The sequence below is a fragment of the Pipra filicauda genome, unplaced genomic scaffold (genome assembly GCF_003945595.2).
Source record: "Pipra filicauda isolate LSUMZ 115617 unplaced genomic scaffold, ASM394559v2 scaffold112_size3218982_pilon, whole genome shotgun sequence".
Taxonomy (NCBI): domain Eukaryota; kingdom Metazoa; phylum Chordata; class Aves; order Passeriformes; family Pipridae; genus Pipra; species Pipra filicauda.
This window is the reverse complement of record NW_024103574.1, coordinates 813,031-830,680: the sequence shown is the minus strand read 5'-3', so window position 1 is coordinate 830,680 and position 17,650 is coordinate 813,031. Positions and strand designations below refer to the sequence as shown.

Here is a 17,650-nt window from a genome sequence, read left to right as displayed (position 1 = left end):
CAGATGTCAGATGCTGGCTCTTGCCCAAAGGGAAGGAGGACGAGGACAGTAAACAAAGACCTTGGTGTCCTCCATTTTGGAGCGCCTGCTGTAAGTTTTACTCTCTTCACTTTGAATTATAGTGGCAGTGCTTTGAGCAACTACATCTGAAGTACTCCAGCAACATCACACTCTTTTTCCACCACCACTCTGATGACCACCAGTATAATTCAAAGAGAAAGAGTAAAAACTCACCTCTAGGTATAAAAAAAGAGAGAGAGTTTATTCCCTGCCAGAAGAAACAATACGACCAGAATTATAGCAGTTTCTACCCTGAACTGTAAAAGTAATGCTTTCTGTTAGCCAATGAATAAAACTGTCCTTTTTCAGGAAAACCATCTTTCACACTTATAATATTATCTTTTCACTAGATGCTGAATACAGTGGTTTATTATATCTAGCTATTTTTTTATCAAGGAAAAGGTAACAGAAGAGAAAAAGTAATGCTTTTTTTTTCTGCTTATGGAAAAGGAGGAAAGGAGAAGAATCTCTCTATATTTGCATTGCTAATTAGCAGAAAGCACACAGATAATACAGTGATCAGCACTGTACACACGTTTTGAGAGATGAACAAACATTGCGCTATATTTGAATATGCAAGTGTACCATTTGTGTAGTTTATGTTGCATCCAGGCTTTTCCACAGGGCTCCACAAAGGACACACTGAAAACCCCCGATGGCGGGCTGGGGGGGATGTTGGGGTATGATTTGTTTACCCTGGAAAGGGCAATGCAGGGGCACAGCTTGCTTTTCAATGTCATTTTGGTGTTTCTTCACCCCCAAACAAATTCACCAGCTGGGTTGACTGAGGAGAAGGAATTTAAGAGCCTTGTCCAAGGTCACCCTAAGGAATGAGCAAGTCAAGCCACTTACTCAAGGGCACTGAGTGCTTCAGTGGCCCAACGTACCTCCCACTAGCTTCAGGTTGTTTGTGCCAACCTCTGCCCCCCTCACTGCATAGCCTTCCCCACGCAAGCTGTACACTGTAAAGTTCACAGCAAAGCCAATGAAGCACCCTGCATCATCCATCCATATTCTCCATGAGATAAGAATAGTTCCTTAAACCTTTGTTCATGGCAGATGTTTTCCTGATCTGATGGTTTTTTTCTAAGTGTCAGCGTCTATCCACAAACTATATCTTGATGTACATCCCCATGCCTGGATATATGAATAGTTTTATGAGACGAACACAGTTTGAAAAACTGAGGTCAAACCTGAAGAAGGTTGAAGAAGCTGGGATAGCGCAAAACATATAGCTTGAAATAAACACTGGCTTATCTCATAGAGGTCATTTTATTAGGAAAATGCAGTAACTCTTGGAAAACACTAGCCGCATTATCAAGCTTGACAGAAACTTAGCTTCTGCCCATTCACATATGTGGCCTCAACAACAGCAAATACCTCATCCACAGGTATTCTTTCATTTAGGGTATGTCCATAAAACCAACTGCACAGCAATCTCTTTTCTGTCTAATTCCCTTAGCTTCTCTTACCCGAACACAAAGAGTGTACATTCAGCAATATTTTTTGAGAACTTAAACTAAAAAACCCACTGCTTATGCCCTAAACACCATTTCATTTGCCTGGCAAGTTGAGTATCTACATGAGAACAGAGTACTTATTTACATGGCATAATCTACAGGGGTTTGATCTCCAGGTTGACAAGTTCAAACTGTCAGGGACTCCCTCTCTACTCCTCCCTTTCCCTGGATAGGCAGGGTGTTTTACTGTAGGTCAAACCTACACAAAGTCATTTCCATGCAGGGAAAGCTCTTTGAGTACATGAGACCAGCTCTGGTGTCACCCGGGTTTAGCTTGATCTTCCACTGAGCTGACTCTGGTCTTCTGCTGGATTCAGTCATCAACATGGTAAGAGCTCCAGACACACGTGGGGGAAAACTCCCCAGCGCTTGTCTGGATCCATGTATTTGGAAAGTCATATCCCTAAGCACACCTCTAAATCCTTACCTACCAATTTCAGCTAGGATAGCTTACACATGATTTACCCATAAGAAGACGATTTTTATCGACTCCTGTTCTTCCCCCGAGTGTGGCTGTAAAGCTGTCTTTAAATCTGGACTCTGACATTTCACTGACAAAATGTTACTTACACTGGAGAGAGAAAATAACCAAGTTTTGCTGTTGGCAGGTCTGCTTGGATATTGTCACCTTGAACCCACATGTGCAATGAGCACTGTTTGGAGGCAGCTCACTGTACCTTGTAAGGTCCCAACAACTACCTCTATGCAAGTGAAGCACAGAGTGACAAACCCCCTCCAGCTACCCTGGCACCAGCGTGCAGATCTTGTCTGCATTCCAAGAGTTCAGTTGACAGCCCTGAGCCCTCTGCTGAGAGTCGGGGATGCTGTTTGTGTCCTTGCAGGTCTAGTGGTCAGCTTCAGTCAACTATCAGATTTTCATCCCAGTTATATTAATGGCCAGTGATGAACAGTATGAGCAGTAGTGCAATTTAAAGAACTAATTAATGTACTTTTAGAAAAGTGAAGGTATTATAAATACTGTCAGGTCCCGGTATGAAAAAGCAGTTTCAATATTTTCTTTTATAAATGTACTCTCTAATTCTAAGCAGATTCTTCTCACCAAAGCTCTCTATCTACTGAGGACAACAGAGGACAACTGTCATCTGAAGCCATTTCAAATATAGTCACAAACAAATACTTGTATTAATATTAAACATGTAGTTGTTTCAAGAGCATGTATTTTTTTTGTATAGAGATCACACTATTCTTTTGAAGAGCCAATAGGGCTTTTGTTTGCAGCTCCTTTTAAACAATCTGGATATTAACTTTTCTACTACTGCAAGCCTCTGAGCAACTTCCAGCAATATTCTCCAGACAGGTGTTTGCATGAAACGTGTCTTACAAAGACCTTGGGCAGACAGCTAAGGAGTTTTACCTTGTGCATATTAGCAGCCCAAGTGCTCGAATGCCACGAAGGGCCCTACAAGATCCTACGACTGGTTCCCTGGTGCTGCAGAGCCTGTTACTTTATTGGTAGTATGAACCAGAGAAATGTTATGTTTTTCAGAGAAAGAGTTATGAGCTTTGTGTGAGCGAACGTGAGAAGAATGGATAACAGCAAACCAGCCCATCCCAGCTCCCCACTTTCCCCTTGATGTCTCTGTGGTTGCAGACAAGTTTCTTCTGGTCCCCATGAGAATGGTGAGACAGTCTTTAGCAATTAGCCCAGGGAGGGAGAGGCTAATTGTACCAATTAGCAGTGGAGCACCAGGTGGGGAGACTTAGAGCCCAGTCAAGAGGGGACTAATAAAATGACTGCCGGGGTCAGTGAGGCAGCACAACTGGGGGGAGGAAGGAGAGATAGAACTGCTGATTGCATCTAATTGGACCTTTTGTTTCCACTTTGAAATAGCCTTTTCGAAGCACTTAAAAAGAATGGGAGGATCAGTCAGGTCTGTGGCTTGAGGAGTCCTTACAGGGGCAGCAGGGGAAGGAGAAGCCCAGGTACAGCCATCGACACCAGCCTTGCCAATTCCCTCACAGCTCATGTGGCTCAGAGCAGCCTTGTTCTTCCCCAGTACCCAGTGAAGCCTCTGTGGAGGCCCAGAGTTGTTGTGTAGCCACACTTTGCAATGTTCACCCACATTTTAAGCACTATAAGGTCCTCAAGGGGTCTCACTCAGAGAATAATATCTTGCCTTGCTCAGGTTTTCCTCCCTGTAGCTCAAGGTTCCTACATGGAAACAACTGTAAATGGAGGGCACCTCAATCCCCTTGTGCCCTGGATTCAAACTGTATTACAGTGACACGTGCTTAAGTGACAGAATAACACACCCGATCGCAGCAGATCACATTATAACAAGGTTGTTGCAAAACACTCATCAACGTCGTTTTTGCAACAGTCATTGGTCTCTCTGGGTTTCAGAGCAGTACTTAAACCAGTCTTGGGGATATTTTGAAGTGAGGCACACAGCTTCACACTTCAGGAGGACAAAGGCTGGCAGAGGCCCTCTCTATGAGCTACTCTTTCACTACTCCGCATCCATGGTCTTAATTTTCACTCCAAAACACACTGTAAGTACTTGCCAGTGTGCTCCAAAACCAGCCCAAAGCAACCACAGAAAAATCAAACAATTAAAACAATAAAAGCATTGAGTCATACAAACTACAAATACCCATAACGTCACAGCTTAACTACACAGCTACTTACTAAGACTTATTGGGTGGTGCTTTATACCAGATCATCTTGCTGAATGCTGGACTTGTGAGTCTGTCCCCTCTTCTGCCTGCAGTAACTTGAAGGCAGTTCAAGTTCAAGTTCTGCCGTTCTGCAGACCGTGGGCTATCCAGAGCAGGGCTGCATAAAGGCACATCTGAGTCTTTCCACCAAAGTCACTCCATTTTCTAGAAAATAAGACAAAGTTCAATTTACCAGATGCCAGGACCACGTACACTGCAGATGCTGTTTTACTTCCTTACCTAAAGGGAGGACACATCCTACAGTCCCAGCTCCATGGCTGCCACTGAACTAGTGCTTCACGTGAACAGCACAGACAGCGCCTGCAGCAGGAAGCAGAACTGAAGGGTAACACTGTTGGACATCCTCCAAAAGGGAAAAGTCATGCTACCCTTTCTCTTGGTGAGTGTTAGGGCTGTTCAAAGGCCTAACTGTTCACCTGTTGCATGGGGAGCACCAGCAAGAACCTCAGGGCTTTGAACTGTCAGGATGACGAAGGCATTACAATGGCAAGACACTTGTACCTAAGAGGTTGTCCTAGTTTTTGCATGAGACTGAGCCTTCTACCTGCATAACCAGGCAGTCAGTGGACTCAAGCAGTCTGGGCCACCCCCTCTCACAGAAACAGAAACTGGTCACTCGGCCAAACACTCACTTTCTGGAGCATAAACCTTTTGAAAACAAACAAAAAAACCCCTTGAGGCTCAGGAAAGACCAGCGAACCATACAGACCTAGTGAGATGGTCCAGGTCCAAATTAGCAGCACTGAACAGTGGTTCAACAGTGCAAAACCTTTCAGCTTTTTGCTATCAGTATCAGAAGAAAACCAGGGTGCATTTAAACTCCAGCACCTTGCCACAGTTTAACAGTAAATGGCCTATACTGAATAGCTGGCAACACATTCACTCTCCTTGTTTTCCTTCCTTGTTAAATGTTTCCTGGCATGGTGACAGGTAAAGCATAATACAGCTTGGCAATATGGCTTTTACATGGTGAAACAGCTCCTCCGTGCTACGCTAGAACACATATTACTGTGACAAGGGGCTTTATTCTGAATTATCTGCACATACTAAAAGCCAGTGGGAAATTGGAGGAGAGTTTAGTGAAAACTACATAAGATTTTGTTACTGCTGAGCGGAAAATTTTGGATGGAAATCACAGAGCGTGGGGCTTAATCACAGCTCCTTCTGCTCGGCACATTATGGAATGCAGCCCGAGCCATTAAAAATTCACTTGGGAAAGGTGGATGGTTATCCAGCATTAAGCATGTTTCTGTGGCACTGAATTCTTCAGATTGCTTACTGGACGTAAGTCATCCAGTTTTTAACCTGACAATGCTTGTTGATAAAAACAGTACTGAGAACTGGATGGAGCACTTACACAAAGCTGATAAATGAGATAGATGGAGAAGTTTTTTCCTGTGGCAGGGGAGCTGGTTAGGAATAAAGCTGTGCTGACTTCTAAGCATGGAGATGATCAGGTTATGCAATTATTTTTTAACATATATATGAGTGATAGAGAGCAGAAACCCATGCAAACCTGGCTCTGTGCTGCTCTTCCTTGGAAACAGTCTTCCCCAGAGCCACTGTTGTGCTGTTACAGAGGCATCTTCACTTGGCAGTTTTCTGAAATGTAGGAGCCATTTTGCATTTCAAATTCATGAGATATTTTGTATCAAGAAGCTGCTATTAAACAAAGCTCTTACTTGCTCTGTGGGCTGGGATAAAATGCTAAAGACATTCCGGCTGATACAAGTTGTTGAAAGTTTGAGCGGAAGAAAATGAGCAAGAGAAGAACAGAGACACTTCTGAGCCAGCAGGTTGTTCTATCTCATAGACTTATTTTTCATATTCAACATTTTCATATTGCTGCTTTGTTCAGCCTATGAGAGGTTTCATGCAATGGTCATAACTGGGGTGTTGGATGAGGTTTTTTCCCCTTGAAGATTGTTTCTATTTAATGTCAAAATGATGAGCTCACTTCGTATTTTCAGATTTTTTAAACTGGTTTGGAAAAATCAAGGCTCAGGCCATTTTCACCATCCCAGACCTACCAGAAGCCTCAGACAATGACCTGATAGCTTGAAGTTCAAGAGAATGTAAGTCAGACTGAATAGGGCCTAAAGCAAAAAAAGAGTCTGTGCTGGTATACCTCTTTTCATTAAATGAGAAGACTGGTATCTTTACTGTCTTGGTTATCTCAGCCATCAAGAACTCTCATAGGAAGACAGAAACCATCTCTCTGGTATCCTCTGTGTGGGAAGCACTATCAGAAATATCAAGTAAACAAGTGACTACAGTCTTCAGATGCTGCCTACCATTGGCCACACAGGGCATCCACCATGCAGGGCTGGATATCCACCAGGTAAGCTGGATAACCAGAAGTAAGTATTGGGGAGCAAGGATGAATAAAGGCAAAAATGTTCTTTGCCATTGTTGTTACAAGAACTCCTGGAGATTCACATTATATGGAGACATTCCAGAATAAATGTAACTGTGCAAAAAAAAAAAAAAAAAAGGGGGCAATGAGGGACCTAAGGTTACCTTGGCCATTTCTGTCAGATGTTTCTTATGACCTCCAAGTGACTAATGCAGTCCTCACCAGCTGAACAGCAGCCTTCATCTGTGCTCCATGCTACATGACAGGGAACTGACCATACTTTGAAGACAGGAGACAAGCCTCATAAGTAGTCTGTCAGCCGAATTATTTCTGAAGCCCTTGATTAATAATGTAGGAACTCAGTGATCTTGGAAAACTTTAACATCAGCACTGTTCTTGGCTGAACAGAACAGCTGTTGACATCCTTGTTGCTGTTTCTTGGCTGAAGACAGATGTTTGTGAGGTTAGATGGAAAAGGCAAGAGTGTATGAACAGTGGAAAACACTCACTGCTTCCTTATACTTACATGGGGACTCAATCTGTATTCTAGGAAGTCTTTTAGATTATAATTGCTCCATGAGTAAGTATGTGCCAATGGCATCTCTTAGGAGTTGAGACAAGGAGTACACTCCTGTTACTTGTATGATGATGTCTGAATAGTCCTCACATGGCAGAGAAAATACAAGTGCACTACGAAAGAGCAATAAATACCATTAACTGCTCTACTGGATTGGATTTTTGAAGGGTGCTCTGGTCTCAGATGTTAATGGAGTGGCTTAATTTTCCTTGAAATGGTCATAAACTCAGGAAAATGTAATTCAGGGATGAGGCATGATAACTTGTGTTGAAAAAAGGCTGGATGTTCTTAAGGCCTAAAGAAAGATTGTTCAGCAGTAGATCAGCTGTGTAAAAATGTGACCCCTCTAATGCTTTCAAGTTCAAAATGATTTGCTGGGAAAGTGTCATTTGAACAAGTTAAAGCTTCACAGTTTACTAAAGGATGTGTTTTGTATTCTGGTCCAAGTATGACTACACCAGAAAATGCTTTCCCTGCATCATCTGAAATACCAAATGTAAGGCAAAATTTTGCTTCAAACTTCCATGAAGAGCTAAAGCCTCTCTACCCCCAATAATATACAAACTACATAGTAAATCACCTTTCTGAAAACATTTCACCCACTTTGTACTTTCAGTCCAACTATTAAAGCCTTCTGTAAGTAAATCTCTTATTTCTTTAAGGGAATAAAACTGCCCTGAGCTTACAGACACTTTCACCTTGGGGATCCCATGAAGAAAACTGTCCTGGGGATGGAGAAGTAAGACCCTGTCTCAGGAGGTCCTGGGGCCCTGCTGGTCTCAGAGCTGTCCCATCAGCGAGTCCCCCTGAGAGAAACATCAAGCAAGAAGCAAGCTTCATCCTGCAGAGGGAAGACCTGTGCCGGAGGCGTGCTCAGGCACGATCAGACTATTTACAGGTATAGGAAATTTGCTGGGATCAGTCTTCATTCGCCTTTCTTCTTTCCAGATTTTTTTCTCAGGCTGGCAACGTTTTTCCTGCACAGGAGCTGCTTTCTATAGCCCTTAGACAAGACATTAGGAACTTCTTCTTTTCATGCTGTGGGAGCAGAGGCTTTAACCACACTGCCCCAATTATATGGACAGGTGAACTCAGGATTTTGAGCATTAATGTTATAAAGTTGAGAAGTGGGGCTAGAAAGAAGGTTGGTGAGGGGAATGGTCATGATTTACTCAAGATCTTGAGGTGAAGGATGGCATGAACTTGGAAGGAAGCCAGAACAAGTAGTCTCATCCATGGCTCTTGTGTTGAGAAATAATCCTAAGCAGAAAACAGATCGCTGTCCCCAGACTCCTGTGGTTCCTATACTGAAACCAGTAGGACCATTACAGCAAGGAAGGAGGTTAATAACCAACTCATTTCTCTGAGCCAGCAGATACAAGGCAGAAACTAGCTGGAGGGTACCCAGAGCGGCTCCTAGGCTATTGCCACAAAAAAAAAAAATCTCCTTTCCCTGCCACTGCAGATATGAGAGAGGTTTGAGGAGGTTTACAGCTGTAGGACTAATAGTTTTTAAGCACTGATTAGCTGATATAGGATTAAGCATGTATTATCCAGCCCATGTGCCATCTGACACACTTTCAGAAAAACACCCCACCAGAGGTGCTGTTTAAACACCAAGTGTAGGTGATGTTTGCTATTATGTAGGTGTTACTAAATGATTTGGGAATGAAAAAAGCATTTTTTAATTTAAATCTTATAAATTATTAGGTTTTTTCCAAAGTTAAGTAATTTATATTATTAAATCTGCTTTTGTGTTTTTCAGCATTGAACCAATAATTATACAATATAACACAACGAACAAAACAGGGTCCATCACACTCTATCATCTACTACTATTTATCTATGTTTGTATAACAATTTCATCATTTGATCAAATAATAGCAGATTCCACAATATGTCATTCACATATCCCCAGTTTATCTATAATGATTTTCCTCTTGTCAGCTCATTTCTTGAACCTTTGCTGAATCTGGTTTCAATAGTACTATAAACAATCATCATTGCATTGTAAAACTGGAAACTCTCCACTAAAATAGTGTTTTGATCTGGGTTGCCATAGTAATAAGTCTGTGCTCCCCTCTTTGGAGGCCTTGTTATATGAAGTATCTGTGATTTGCTCAGAATGGCCCCAGTTCATCTGTCAAAGTAGGTTTTTCCTTTTTTAAAATAATGATCTAGAAAATCCCACAGTGGCAACAAATATTTTACAACCATAACGAGAAACATTGTATCACTCAAGCTTTGTAAATCTATGCCATTATTGCATTAGAATAAATCACTTTCCTTAGGTATATTACTTAGAAATATGCAATTCTAATTTTAGAGCATGTATTCAATAGGGGGTATTTATTTTTTATGTAAAGAGAATTATTAACTTTGACTTCAAAAATACATCACATGTCAGATTGTGTTTAGAGGCCCTGCAGCAAAAAGAAAAAAAGCCTGAATTTTTTTCTTATTTCTATCAAAATACCGCAAATATCCAGTCAGTTTCAGATTTAGTTACTCTAGTCCATTCTTAAGTGCTGATTTTTATAATGAGATCAGATACTACCATAGATTTTACAACTGCACACCCAGATAAATGATATTCAGATTATATGCTTGCAAAAATTAGAAGTCCTGAAAATACATCAATGACACTATGAAAATATATCACTATACATTATTTTAAATAAAAATGCTCCAGTCAGTTACAGTAATTTGATACATGAACTATGATATTTCCTCTTGCAGGAATGAGAGTAAACAAACACTACATCAACACGCCAGTGACAGACTCCATGGAAAGAAGTAAGGATGGGGATCATATTTTATCTAAGACAAATGGTTAAGTTGGGTACTTCATGTAAGTCGCTACCAGCTACAGGATTACTTCATGTAACTCACTGTCAGCTACTGCCTCATAATACCTGACAGGGGAATATTAAAATCATCAGTGGGAGAAGGTACGGAAGGTATCTATCCCTTATTCAATGAATTCTAATTAAAAAGTAATTAGTGTACGGTGAGGATCTGCCAGCCTCAGGCTCCTCCCCGAACATAACGTTAGTTTACTCTTTGGCAAAGCAGGAGGTGAGCTGAGGTGCATATGCATATTTCCTTACATTTTGCCAGTTACTTAGTTCTAAGTAGTGCCAGACCATGGGAAGTCTTCGGAAATAGTTTTATATCATTTTGCTGAGTGGATCCCCAGAAGACGCTGTGGGGGCAGAGGTGCTACACATCTTCTGTTATAATTGACCTGGGCTTTGAGATTTCTCTGTCATGATGTATCCCAGAAAGGTGCATGATGGGAAGAAACTTGTTATTCCTCCAGCAGTGCCAAATGGACAAGATCAAGTAGGCCTGGGACTTGAAAAAAAGGAAGAAATATTGACAGATAAGTAACCACTCCAGTAAATGACAGGCAGGCACAGGAAGCTTGATTTCCTTGGGATTCAGAGGTAATCTATTAACCTTAAAACATCTCAGTGCAAATGTCATAGTTTTTTTTTAAAAATACAAAAATATAAGATGTTTAATTGAAATCATTAGGTCTATTTTGATTTCTTTACTCCTTGCAAGTTACCAGAGTGGGAACAAAAATCCACCCATGACTAAGAAAGCTAAACTCAGACTTAATTCAGCCCAAAATATTTATTCATCAGATTACCAGAAATGTATCTGTAATATAGCTCAAGAACTTTAAAGGTGTCCTCTGAGAAGGTGTCATTTTTTATGGCTCTGTGACTGGCATTGAAACATCTGATTTCAAATTCTTTGGATAGTAGCTCATCAACAGCCAGGAAAATGCTCGGACAAATTGACATCAATAAGGTGGATTGGACTAATTAAGAGCAGAATTTGTCTCTTGAGACTACTGTCTCATTTAGCGCATTCAGCGCCAGCCCAGCCCATACCGATGCATGTCCTGGGGCCCAGGAGAAGAGTTCTCCTGGCTGCTGTGTACACACACACCTGGTCTCATATCCCAGACTCAGGATGAAGTGCTAGTTCTCCATGCTGGCACGATCCACAACAAAAGAATTACAAGTACTCTGGATTTAGGCTCCATTATAGAAGATTTCTGTAATTTCTACTTTAAGATGCTCTCATCTTCCCACTGCTTGCAGCTGGGAATTCTCTTGCACTGAGGTATCCTCTTGACCAGAAGCAGCTCTGCTACCTTACCCAAAATTCTGTTGACATTTGGCTGAGGTTCCAGTTAAAAAAATCATTCCTGCTCTCCCCTGTGTGTCCCCCCTGTTGAATTCTTGTATCCTGTGAGGCTCTCTGGGTCAGCCACATCCAGACTCATGGCACAGCAATATTGCACATTGCCTCGGGCCCTGCAAAAGAGGTTGCTGGAACAGAGAGGGAAGTAGGATGAAGAGGCCAAATTCCCTCCACCTTGCAACTCTCTAGACAGCCTATATTCCTCCTACAACCCATTCACATAGTCTGTTGCAGGACCAGCATGAGGAAAAAGCTTCAAAACAATGGAACACAAAAGGAAAAAGGGGATGAATTGCCTTGACCTCACCATGCAGTCTACCTCCAATCATTCTTAATTGACATCTTCCTTGCTACAGTTTAAACAGATTACACTTTGATCTATCTACCCTTGAAAAGCGATTATTTATATGAATTGAACACACGGCACAATAATTCCCTCCTTCCTTTCCATAACTTTTTTCATATTTGTTGAAGTCTGTTACACTCCCTCAGTCTCTTTCTCCAGGTTAAATTACACCACTCACTCAATCTTCCCTAGTAGATTATGTTTTCCAAACCACTAGCTGTTTCTGTTCTTATCCTCTGGACATTTTCTTATTGATCATCCACTTCTGGAGATTTGTTTCTTGTTCTGCCATGACAGCAAGCCAAATAAGGTAACAGTTGGTCCTGGAAATTAGTTATGTTGAAGAAAGAGAGACATTTACTGCTCACTCAGCTTGGTAGAGACTCACAGGTCTCTAGAGATACAGGTTTGGTCCCACAGATCCATTTTACCAAGAATGGAGTTTAATTCTGGGTGGATTAAGACCCCAAGACATATGCTCACCATGATTTACAGGAGTAATCTGTTAAGCTTGAGGAGACACAATGTGTAATTCAAAATTACGTCTGCATCTTTACAGAAACAAATTTGCATCACCTACAATATACCTACAAAAAAATCCCCAAAATACTGCTTAATATTTTCAATAACTTAAAGTTTTAACTTTTTTTTCCTATTGTACTTATATGTTAATATAATTAAATTATATTCCCTTTTGATATCTTCTCCTCTTAGGTTACATGACACCTGTTTCTCATTTATACCAGGACTGCTTTTGGCTTGCTCTTGATAATAGCATGTAGATTGGATACAACAAAATATACTCCCAACTAAATGTCCCTCTACTCTGTCAGAGTGATGTAACATAGCATTAGTGTAAATGAATCCTAGACCTCAACTTTGTAGATCTATGTTGACTTTTTTAAGTTTGAGGTCTTAGTATGATGTAAAAGCAGGTGCAATTGTATTTTCAGTAAAGTATTATCATATTCTTAATGCCATAACATACATTTTCATAAAATAGTAATGTAGGTTTTCCAGTGCATAATTTGGTGGCTTTGGGAATATTAGAAGAGGGACTGTGTTGAATCTGGATTCTGAAATATGCCTTAATACCTACTTGCTAATTATTATCAGACCATCCGCAATGCTCTGCAGTCACTTTATGAGAGATCTCTCTTGACCTATCCCGTGTTTGTCCACTACACCCACCCTTTCCATCAGCTCAGCATGGACCCAGTATTACTCAGTTTTTTCATGCTGTGAGGGGTTAGGTGAGGCAAAGGCTTACACACCAGAGTCTTATTCTATCTCCTAACTCTTTTTCTGTCCACCTAAAGTCTCCTAATTGTAACTGTGAAGAACATAATGGGAAAAGCATATCGACTTGTTTAATTTAAAACAGGGTATGTGAACTATCTTTACAATAACTACTTGTTTCAATAATTTATAACTGTGATGCTATACCTGACAAAATGATTCAGATAACTAGAGCAATGTGCACTTTAAGTTTAAAGTCAAGGTCTTCCTTGCTCATTTTAATGACTTCTCTTGTGCACGAGATATTAATATTCCTGTGAGCAAACATAGCACTGACTCATTAATCAATAGGGGCTGGCTCCTCTACATAATAACAATAGCTGTACTAGATAATTAACTTTTGTTCCATTGGCTTTAGTTTGTACATAATTTCCAGTGGCTGACACTGGTTAATAAAAAGCTTCACAGATGACAGACACCTTTTAAAACTCTTTTTACTTGTTTTGGAAAATGATCCACACCTACTGACATAAGTAAAATACAGTGTTGGTGTCGGTGTGTGTCCATGCCATATTTAAAAGGAGGCAACTGACAATAAATAAAAGACCTAATAAATATTGTAAGGCTTCAGTGAGTCCTGCTGTTAAATTGTAGCATAGTGAAGGATTTGCATTTTCCTGTCATGTAGTTATAAGACTAGAGATAAAGGTATGTCTACAATTATATGAGTATTCTAGGCAACTGGCAGATTTCTTCAGTCCAGATTGGGATAAGAAACACATATGTTTCTGCACCAGCTTTTTTTCCACAAACACGTTTTTAATATTAGGGCGAGTTCACCAAAAGTGGCAACAGCAGAAACTCTACTGTAGCACTGAGAGAGTTATAGAGTGAGGTACAGCACTGTCTGTGCCAGAACACAAATGAAAAAGTAGCTTTAAATCCAAAATTTTGGTTACTCACTTTGCAAGATGGCTCCAGAGACAGCTGCAGCGGCATCTTCCAGGACTCACGGACTACGGACTACGGCACAGGGGCAGGCGTGTGCAGCACGGAAGAGGGAACTCCTAGGGCATGGCCACTCACAGACAGCCACCATGAGACACCAGGGATGGATGGCTCTTCGCCCAGCCTATCATTTCCTTTGCTTCCATCATTAAGGATTTTCAGTCAATGTTACTTATGCTTTCTTCCTTAAAAAAACCCCCCAAAACACAGGGGGAGACAACTTGATGTCATTAGCAGAGTAGCCTGGAGAGGGAGAAATACAGGACCTGGAGTCTTCAAAACCTACTTTTCTTCCAAAATGAAAGTAAATTTTTCTTTAGAAATAGAAGAAATCTTAAATCACTTAATGCTTTCTTTTGATGTATTACATGTTTAAATTGTCTTGTCATCTAGAGTATAACAGCATTAAATAAACCACACACATGAGAAATTTGAAAAGCAAAAATGGAAATACTGTATTTCATAAATATAGATCTGTCTGCCAAATATTGAGTTTCTGACACCCCTATATCTCTTTCTGACTGATATGGGTTGTTGGGGAAGTCAGTCTGGTATTCTTTCAGAGATGATGGAAGTGCATTTTCTGAAGAAAATAATGTCCCACTGACTTTTCGTTAGCTAGATATTTACCTGTAGATACCAGTTCTGAGATCAACTGTGCTTACAATCCACTGTAGAACAAGAAAGTTCAGTATAACATATGTTCCACAATTCTCATCTATGGCTGTATTCTCCTTTGTGATGTTGAGTGTTGCAGGATCCAGACATTCAGCCATGTAAATCACTGCAGCTCACGGACACCAACTGAGCTACCATGATTTGCCCAGATGAAAATCATCCCTTAGATCTGATGTTGATAAAGCATCCTCACAAATGTGAGCATAAACCATTTGTGAAATGTTTCTGCTTTCAGTTTCAAAGATGAAGATAGCTATCTCCCTTATTCATACAAAACACCCCACGCAGAGAATGCCTTGATTAAGCCTTAAATCAAAAGCTAAAGCATGTGAAACAAAGGAGCCTCACAGACCTGTTAGAAGAAAAATGCAGGCTGAGTACTTATTTGCATTATACAGTATGTTCTTCAGCAGGAATAAAATATACTGCAAGTCAATGGCCCGTCAGCTTCTATATAGAAGGGAAAACATTCTTGTGTTCAAAATTGTGGAAATATCAATATTTCAAAAGGTAGTTTTACGGTTCATTCAAGCACTGATAAGAAATCATTACACTTTTTAAGAATATTGATGATTACGGAGAGGCATTTAATGGAGGGAAAGCCTTTTTTTGCAGTTCGTTAGTTTGTGCATGTCTAATTGACTCTTCAAGACTCTTTTGCATGAGTCTAAACACAGTTTTAACCAGATTATTTTTATACCAGTTATATGCAAATGTCTCCACCTCACAGAAATTTCCTTTCCAGGTCTCCCGAATGAGTACTGTCAAGTTCTAGACAGAGTTCAATGCAGGAAATGCATGAAAAATCGGCAATTAAATCACCTATTTTTTCCTACAGCAATAGGCTACCCAAGAAGCTGATTTAGTAGATTAGATATTATATTTAGAAAATGTAGGTCCCTGGACAAAACAAGTTCACCTCTTTGTCTATCTAGATAGGCCATGAGGATTGCTTCTGCATCAGCTGTTAGATCCTGCTTGAATTGTCTGGGCAGTGGGAGCAGAAAAAAAAATAGTTGAAATGTGGTATGTAAAATCTCTACCAACTCCAGTGGCACAAAGCAATGCAAAGGTACCCACTGTCCTGCCTGAAAGATCCCATGTCTCCAGTGGGGTTGTGAGGACACTTCCTCATGAAGCTTCTCCTACTTAGAAGGCTATGGGCAATCTAGGGCATGAAGAGGATTATGGTACAGTTCAAAGCACATGGAGAGCTGAGCTGTGCATGTTGAAGGCACTGGCTGGGCTCTGCAAAACAGTGTCATTAAACATGACCTCCGAGGCTATTGCAAACTTCTGTGGTACACAATCAACTATTAAGTCAATGAAATCATTTGTATCAAAGACATTGTGACACTGTCTGAACATGGGAATGGAAAATAAAAAGACAGCCCTGCATGTACATATGGTCATGGTCCAGTGCAGTGAGTGTTACTGCTTGGTTTGCTGAAGCATACTGGACAAGCTTTAGAGCTTGTTATTTTTGCAAGAACTACACTGGGGAAAATATCTGATGTATGTTTCAGTAAAAAATACAAGCCAGAACCAAGGCAAATGTAAGGCAAATGTTTCACAATTTCAAAGTCAAGAATGAAACTCTATGCAAAGCTCCTGTGATTACAGAGAAATTTTTCCTCCTGTGAATACTATTTACCATTTTTATTCACCTAAGTTCTTGCTGCTGCCCCAGGAGACTGGAAGCAGAATTATGGGGCTCTGTGGAGAGATCCTATTCTCATGACATTTCTAGCCCTCATTTTGCTGAACCAACAGACGTGGATCATTGGGATAAGATTACTCTGACAAGCACTAGAACTTTTAGTTGCTTACTGGTTTCCATAGCCTTCGGGGATTTACTCAACATTAGTGAGAAAAGCTGTGCCAGCCTTATCAGCTGATGTGCACTAGTCCTCTTTGCTCCCAATTGGATCTGGAAGGCACCATTCACCCCCTGCTCCTGCTGGGCCAGACATGTCACAGCCAGGCAGAGGCAGCAGGACACTACTCACACAACAGCCAGCTCTGCCTCCTTGCCAGCTTCCAGGTGGACTCTACTGCACTGAGATCCCCTGTTGGTGGGGACCTGGCTGCAAACTCCATGGGGTTTGGTGCCACCTGGAGTAACCACATGGGACCCAACAGGTCATCAGACATTTTTCAAAAAGATCTTGGAGTCTAAAATTAACATGACTCCATAGCTGGCTATGCTAAGCTTTTGTCATACTTATCTTTTTCTAGTTCCTTATTATAACAATGTTACGTGAGATTGGCTAATAGCACCAGGCATTTGTCCCCATATTTAGCTTGAATAAGCATATTAATTAAAGCAAAAGAATACAGTATTCTTCCCCCCCACCTAAAAAAAAAAAAATAAAAATCAAAGGAATTACTCCATCTGTGGTATTATTACTCACTCATGGTATCTACCAGCTGGTAGCTCAGGCTGCAGAAAGGTTCCTTGTAAAGAATGGTAAAGTTACTTCACTGATCTTCAAACTCCTCTTTAAGAAACTCTACTTTGCCTATTAGAAAAAAAGAGGTAGAGATGTTTAGAGAGCTGGCATGCTTAAGACTGCAGGCTATGGCTCTCCTGTCCCATCAGAGCTGAGCACGTTTCCTTGCCCCCTTGCCCTCTTCATGTGCTGGCAGACGGGTGTAAGCTCTTTGGGGCCCAGAGTTTCATGGTCAGTGCCAAGCACAAGTTGGTCCCTGTCCATAAATGAGACATGAGTGCTATGTTAATATGAAGAGTGACTGGAAAGGTTTGGTGAACCAAGTGTGGGATCCTTGTCTCTTCCACTGCAACCTCATCACAGAGACACTTGCAAGTCATCCTGAACCAGGTAAGGAATTGGGCCAATGTTTCCTGATGGCAATGTTTGTATCGCATACATTGGCCTGCAGCTACCAACCCTGTAAATGCAAAAGCCTGAAGAAGCTGAACT

General features: G+C 41.0%; 1 long non-coding RNA gene across 1 annotated transcript; it reads right to left on the bottom strand.

Moving 5' to 3' along the window:
- Window positions 1-11,395: 11,395 nt before the first annotated feature.
- LOC113983466 lies at window positions 11,396-17,212 on the bottom strand. The gene is made up of 3 exons (XR_005564198.1): window positions 17,120-17,212; window positions 13,983-14,270; window positions 11,396-11,562 (listed from the first exon to the last, which is right to left on the bottom strand). It is a non-coding gene; the product is annotated as an uncharacterized LOC113983466 (long non-coding RNA).
- Window positions 17,213-17,650: the final 438 nt, after the last annotated feature.